A 7,892-nucleotide genomic window follows, 5' to 3' on the forward strand; every position below is an offset into this window, starting at 1 on the left:
TTGTTCATAAGCTTCTTGAATGCAGATGCCAGTACTGCCAACTTATCCATCACTAAATTCCCTGTTGTGCATGGAAAAATCAAGGAGGAACACTCTTGTTTTTTTTTTTTACATATTTTTAAACAATTTAAAGACATATTTACCATTGTTTAGTGTGTTTAGAAATCAGTGATACAATTCATTAAAAATCTTAATTTATTTTCCTGCTTTATAAAGGAAGAGGAAAGTCTGAGCTTTTCATTGGCTGATTTTCCAATAATAGTTGGGAGCATTTGTGGAGAGTGAGCAAGTACCTCAGTAAATTTAAGCTATTCTAATTTCTTTTGTACTTCACATTTCTTGTTATAAAAAGTATGTAATAATATTTTCTAGGATCCTGGTGATGGGAAGCTGTTTTAATTTGAAAAAAAGCTTTATGATTTCTTATGACTTTCTATGAAACTGTGAAGGCAAAATTGACAAGACATGACTTGAGCTTACAATGACATAAGAACATAAGACAGTGAATGTAAAAAATCAATTGGCTTTAGAAGGTAACTGCTGTGGATTACAAAATGTAGCAATTTCTAAAATGAAAAACCTTAATTTTTTTTAGTGTTCAATTTTTATTGTTTTTTCTAAACTCCCAAAGCAAAAGCCATAAAGGGGAACATAAGAAGCAAAAAGGTGTAAAGCACAAAATATTAATACCGTATTTCTCATATTTTTATTATTCCTCCTGTACTCCAATACTTTTTGGGCAATATTTAAACCCTATATCACTTTGAGAAGGACTATTTGGCTAGTCATGAAAATGTAATTTTTAGTTATGGGTATTACTGACTAAAATTCTTCTATAGTTTTATAATTTTTTTTTCCTTTGAATGCACTATATTGCCCCAGACTATGTTGTCTAAACTTTCTTTGTCAGGAGATGAAGTATAAAGACTGATTAAGTAAATAGAGACTGCTAAATTCCATACAAAGAAGCTTTGTAAACACTGAATCCCATGAACACTTTCAGCAATTACAAAACTAAAATGGCAAACTGTTTCATGATATCCTTTGTATACTTACTGTCTACCTTTAAGCAAGTTGTTCTTAATCTTTCAAGGTGTAGAAAACTCTTTGAACATTATATAAAACATAAAGGATCTTCTGACAAGAACAAAACTTTTGCATTTATTCAAAAACTACTATGTCCCATATAGGGGAATGAAGAATTTCTGAGGCCTATCCCTGTATCATCCAAGTGTCTGAACTCTGTGTTTAATATTGAATAAGTTTAGTCCACTCTAATTTCTTTTTTACTTCCCACCTACCTTTGTGATTAAAAGAAATGCACATTTTCTAGAACTCTCATGGAAGCTCTTCTTTCAAAGTTTATATGTTTTTAATGTATTAAATATATTTATTTATTTAAGTTGCTTTTTTAGGCATATGATCTTAATTGTACAATATTAGCTCTTAGGGAAGAAAATCAATGGGAAATTTTCTATAAATTCACAAGTTTAATCAAGTTAATTAAGGAGCTAAACAAGACTATTGGGAAAGTTATGACAAATATTCAATTCTCCTATTCTGTTAGTAGAAATAACTTATTTTGATGGTAAAAATGATCTTAAGGCTTACACAGTACTGTAGAATTTTAAAAGCCTTTAATAGTTTCTAAAATTTTTGGTTCTTGTACTAAAAGGTAATTGAGTTACATATTATCATTATCTTCATTTTGTAGATGAGGTAAAATAACTTGTCTAAGATGATTCCAATAGTAATTTCTGGGGCATGGACTCCAATTCTGCTCTTATGGTGTGATTACAGAGTAAATTTAAATTAATGGAAAAATGTGACAAAACTTTGAATTCACGGCTCATGTCCTATTTTTTGAAAGTCTCTTGTAGAATTATATATAATTTCTTGATTTATTTGCAGATTTTGATTGGCTGGCTGGCTGTGTAACTTGCTTTAGATGATCTGCTTGAAACAGAAAGTATGATTAATGTTCAATCAGAGCTTAGACTGGGCAGCGGGCTGTAACATCATGTAATTGGACTACTATGACTTACTTAAACTCATATCAGAAAATTAATAATTTTTGATATGCAAACTAATAACTTCTTTAAGTCATTTCAAATATATAACCCTTTCAAGTGTGAAGCTACTTTTATGAGCAATGAAATTCTTAGTGGAATGCATTCTCTAACCAGTTTCTCTGTAATGGTGAATGTGTTAATTCTTCTACATTCTCTTGTCAGAAGCTTGTGAGAAAGTAGTCAGTTATTGACTTGTAACAGAATGAAGTCAACTGATACATTTAAAAATGTGTTTTAAAACATGGAAACACATTATGTTCAACTGACAGGAATTTGCTTAAGTATCATAAAATCTCATAAGGCATACTATCTTGGGCAGAAGGATTGATCAGGTATTTCTCAGCTATTACAAACTCTGAAAATATGGAATGACTTAATGTTTTAAGGTGGGAAAATGAGACAGCAGCACCAGCATCACTATGATCACATGGTAGATCCACATTCTGTCAAAGCACAACTCCAGGAAAAGTGTTGCATAGATGAGGTTAAAGGCACAAAAATTAAGTTCTATTGCAAGACTGAATCAGTGTTGACAGATAACTGTTTCGTCAATAAACTTCCAATAGTAGAAGGATGAAGTCTAAATTCATTGATGAACTTAGCAATATACAAGTTTTTTTGAATATTCGATTTCACTTCAAGTTCACCTTGAATTGGTGAAGAGAATTTTACTTAAGTTAAAAAGATTTACTAAGCTGCTACTATTAACCCTTGCATATATAGAAGATGAAAAATCTCAAGAAGCAAGAGTTCAGAAGCAATGGTATGTGCCCTTCACAATTAAAATTCTATAGGCCTAGAGCCAAGAAATTTTCTTAGACTTATTTCAAGTGCCTTAATCACCTGGAATTCTTTTTAAAGTACTTTCCAATTAGCCTTTTAAAATGATGGCTTTGCCTTTTAATGAGAAATCTGCATTTCCCTCTTAAATAGGAAACACAATGTCCTTGGCTTAGTTCTCCAAAGACATGGAAGGAAGTGCACTTTTTGTGTGTGGGGGAAGATAAAGCTTGTGGCAAATTTACACAAGACATGTCAGACTGAAAATCTGTTTTTACAGAAAAACAAGATTCCCTTGAGTTTACTAAGCCAATTTTTTCATGTAAATAAGATATTTTATGGAAGTAAACCTTGAATGTTACCATCAAGGGGTTACTCTTTCTCTCTCTCATTATTCTAAGAAAACCATTTGAGTACTCATCCTCACAGCTATTGGAAGTCTATGTCACCCAACCCACACTGCTGAGAACATGGGTCATGGGAGTCTATTTAGGTTGTTTCTTCTGCACCTAAAGTGGCCCATCGGTTCTTCCTACTGCTAGTGTGTGCTTGATTTTATCTGCATTGCTCAAATGGTGAATGTCCATCCCCATTTTTCTTTTCAAGGTAACTCTTCAAAATGTTTGTTATACCTAAAAGATTAAAATGAACTTTGAGGGTAACAAATAAAAGTAGAGGAAAAAAATGAAATGATTTCAACTGATGATCAGAAGCCATATTCCTATTCAAACTCTGCTTCAGGGGAAGTCTATTCCTAGTCACCTGTCCACAGGCTTGTCCTGAGAAAGGCTGCTGGAATTCATGCTTCCCACTCACAGTATATTCTTATCTCTTCAATTTCCCTGAGTTCCAGTTTAATAACAATTGATTGCAATTCCTATATTTTGCTTAGAGAATGTGTCTTATCATATATATTCTATCCTACTTGTAATTTTCATGCATTTAATTCTTCCATAATGTTCATGTATACTGGAAAAGAATTGTGTTTTTTACATAATGCAGGGTTATATATGAAGCTATTTGATCAACTTTTTGTACTGTATTGTTTTCTGATTCATAATTTCCTGAGATAGTTAAAACCTCCCAGCATGCATTCTGAAACACCAATCCTTTCTTCTAATTTGATCAATTTTGCCTCACATGATTTCAATTGATATCATGAAAGTCATAGATAATTATACTTGAGCCTAATTATTGTTTTTTAACTCTATTATAATGTTACTTTTCCCTTCATTAGTATTTTACCTTGAATTTTATTTTTTCAGATATTAATATTGTGACATATTTTATATTGGAAAATATTTGAGAGGTACAGATTTTTTCATCCGTTTTTTTTTCTTTTGCATTCTGATGTGCTTTCCATGCATAATATATAACTAGAACTTTAAGGCATGTGTTTCTTGTATTTCAAAAAGTAAAATTACAAATATACTAGCTACTAACAGAAATATAAACATTTTTAATTTACTTTTTTTTGTCAAATATTTTTAGTTTCCAATTTATCATATCTTTTTAAAATTCTTTTATTTTTTGGTATGTTGGTAGCTTTAAAATACTTAACTAATGTCCTATTTATTATTTTTAAACTTCAATGCATATTCTTAGATTTTTAACACAGATATCCCATTTAATACTTCTATAGCAAATCGAAATTGACTCAGCATCTATAATCTCACATGCACACACACATACACACACACATACACACACACATACACACACACACACACACATACACACACACACACAAGAAAACAAGAAACTCTTAAAAATGCCTTGTGAAACATCCTACCTATCATCCTTTTATAACTATATCCTACCTATTATACAAAAATTGGTAGATTTCTTATAGTCAATTATAAAGTGTATACATTCTTTTTTTTTTTTTTTGGTACTGGGGATTGAGCTCAGGGGCATTTGACTACTGAGTGACATCCCCAGCTCTATTTTGTATTTTATTTAGAGACAGGGTCTCACTTCGTTGCTTAGTGCCTACCTTTTGCTGAGGCTGGCTTTGAACTCCCAATCTTCCTGTTTCAGCCTCCCAAGCTGCTGGGATTACAGAGTGCACCAATGTGCCCAGCTAAAGTGAACATATTTAATATCTTTATCAATTCACAATTGGAAAGACATAAGAATTGGATTGTAGGTCTCTTTAGTAACTGAACCCATGAAGTCACTGTTAGATGCCTAGTTAACCCAAAGGCACTACAAAAAAATCACATGTAACTGATGTTTTGATGGTTCAATCTTAATAAATTGGAAGCTTTTTTGAATCATCCTTGAACTGGATTGCAAGTGAGTCCGTGTAGCATAGTTCAATTCTGGCACCCATCCAATAGCTACAGAGTGTCACCTTGATAGGGACCTACCATTGCAATTTATAGATTGATTAAATACCCTATTAAATTACCAATACAATTCTCACAGAGCTAATAAAAGCAATTCTAAAATTTATGTGAAATTATGCACATACACACACAAACACACAGTCAAATCTATCTTGAGCTAAAAAAAACCCGGAATACATTATACTACTTTCCTTCAAAACACACTATAAAATCATAGTAATTGAAATAACATGGTATTGGAACAAATGGTATTGGTATAAAAGCAGACATATTGTGTTTTAGTCAGATTTTTCAATGCTGTGACTAAAGGACTTGACCAGAACAACCGTACAGGAGGAAAAATTTATTTGAGGACTTTGGTTTCAGAAGTCTTAATCCACAGACAGTAGGCTCCAGGTATGGGTAAACATTACGTTAGAAGAGAGTAGCAGAGGGAAGCAGTTCAACGATGACCAGGAATCAGAGAAAGACTCTACTTACCAGATAAAAATAAGATACAAATATATACCTCCATGCCACACCCTACCACTCAATTAATCCCTGTCAGAGGATTAAATCACTAATTGGATTAAAACTCTTAAAACCCAATCATTCCTCTTCTGAATCTTTTTGCGTTGTCTCATGAGTGCTCTTTTGGTAGACACCTCACATCCAGATGACTTACTTATTCCAAACAGACCCTACCTCCTAAGCGTTGTTCTGCATTCTAGGGGATCCACAGGCCAGCACGTAAGTGTTTAGCACATGGCATTTTGGGGAGAATGTCAGATCCAAATACACAACAACATCTGACAAAGAGTTAATTTTTAGACTATATAAAAACCTCAAACATCAATAGTAAAAACTCAACCTGAGTTTAAAATGGGCAGACATTAAACAAACATTTCTTAAGCAAATACATACAAATGGCTAACAGACACATGGAAAAATGGAAACATCACTAATCATCAGGGAAATGCAAAACCACAGGAAAATAGCACCTCACCCCAGCAAGAATGCCTATTATCAAAAAGACTAAAGATTAACAAGTGCTAGTGAGGATGTGGAGAAAAGGGAATCCATCTATCCTCTTGGTGGGAGTGTAATTAATATAACCATTATAAAAATGCAGAGAACTATCACATGATCCAGCAATCCCACTGAAGCTGAAGTTTTGAGATAAAACTTGATTTCTTCCTTCTGCTGGCAGATGAAAGTGGAGTTTCTCCACTTCTGTTGTTCTTATTTGGTTTTGTGAATCCAAACAATGAAATCCACAGACCAGGATGAGTGAGTGTAAGAGAAAGATTTATTGAAGAATAGAAACAAAAACGAAACTCTTGCAGTAAAATGGGAAACTGCAGGTTTTCTCCATCTGAGTGTGCTAGTCTAGGGGGTTTTATCGAACTTGGATCAATGCTATTGGTCCAAACTTATGCTTCTTATGCTTCTTAGGGGTTGGAAAAGTACTAATGCTATTGATCCAAATTTATGTTATTTGAGGTTTGAAAATCTACTAATATTATTGGTCAACTCTTCCAATCAGGTCTACCCCACTTCCATTTTCTCCCATAGATTACAAAGCTGAGGTTGAGGTCGTTGGATATTCTATGCTCCCAGATTCCAGACTGCAGTGCTTTGTGGAATGGGCTTCTGCTGTTTCTCTGCCAGGTCCAGTAGGCTTACTGCTGCAGTTCAGTAGCCACAGAACAGAGCTATGTCACCACTGGTATGTGTTTATCCAAAGGAAATTAAATGATTATGCCAAAAAGAGACATCTGCACCACCACATGCATTGTAGGAACAATCATCATAACCAAGAAATGAAAACAGCCCAAGTGCTTACCAATGATTAATCATTAAATAAAATATGATACATATAATAATGGAATACTAGTCAGCCATAAAAGAAATAAAATCCTATCATTTGCAACAACCAGATGGAACTAGGTATCAGTATGTTTAGTGAAATAAACCAAGTCCAGAAATAGAAGCAGCAGTCATATGTGAAATCTAAAAAAGGAAGATATCATTGAAGTTGAGAGTAGAATAGTGGTTACCAGAGAGTAGGGACAGTAAGAGAGAGAGGGTGGGAATCAAAAATGTTCATTAGGGGTGCTCAGATACTATTAAGAGCAAGAAGTTCTGGTATGCTGTTGCCCAGTGGATGAGTATAGATAATAATGTTCGGTACACTTCAAAAAGCTAGAAGAATTTTGAAAGTTTTCATCATAAAGAAATGATGTGTTTGAAATAGACTTAACCTGACTTAAACACTATAAATGTTATACACATATGAAAACATATGATAGAACCCAATTTATATGTATAATTATTAATTTTAATGTAAGTATTTAAAATTTAAATTAAAACAATTATTTTAACTAAAATTTTTTATTTGAAAGCTATTGTATTAATAAGTGACTATTAATTTTGTTGGTTCTAGTTAATAGTGTAGTTTTGTTTAGTTTTCAAATGATTTGTAGTGTTCATTTGCTTGCTCATCTTGAAGCTTATCTATTTTTGTTCGTAATTTTCTCTCATTCCCACATTGTATTTACTTCCACCTGTTTATTCTCCAGCACACTCAAGAATATACAAGATTTTTGGCACCTGTCCCATGGGGACATCTCATATCCATTCATAGAATCAGCAAATATGTTGTCATAATCCTGATTGATTCTCTTAATTTCTCCTGCCAAAATAAGTT

Source organism: Ictidomys tridecemlineatus, unplaced genomic scaffold (genome assembly GCF_052094955.1).
Source record: "Ictidomys tridecemlineatus isolate mIctTri1 unplaced genomic scaffold, mIctTri1.hap1 Scaffold_733, whole genome shotgun sequence".
Lineage (NCBI taxonomy): Eukaryota > Metazoa > Chordata > Mammalia > Rodentia > Sciuridae > Ictidomys > Ictidomys tridecemlineatus.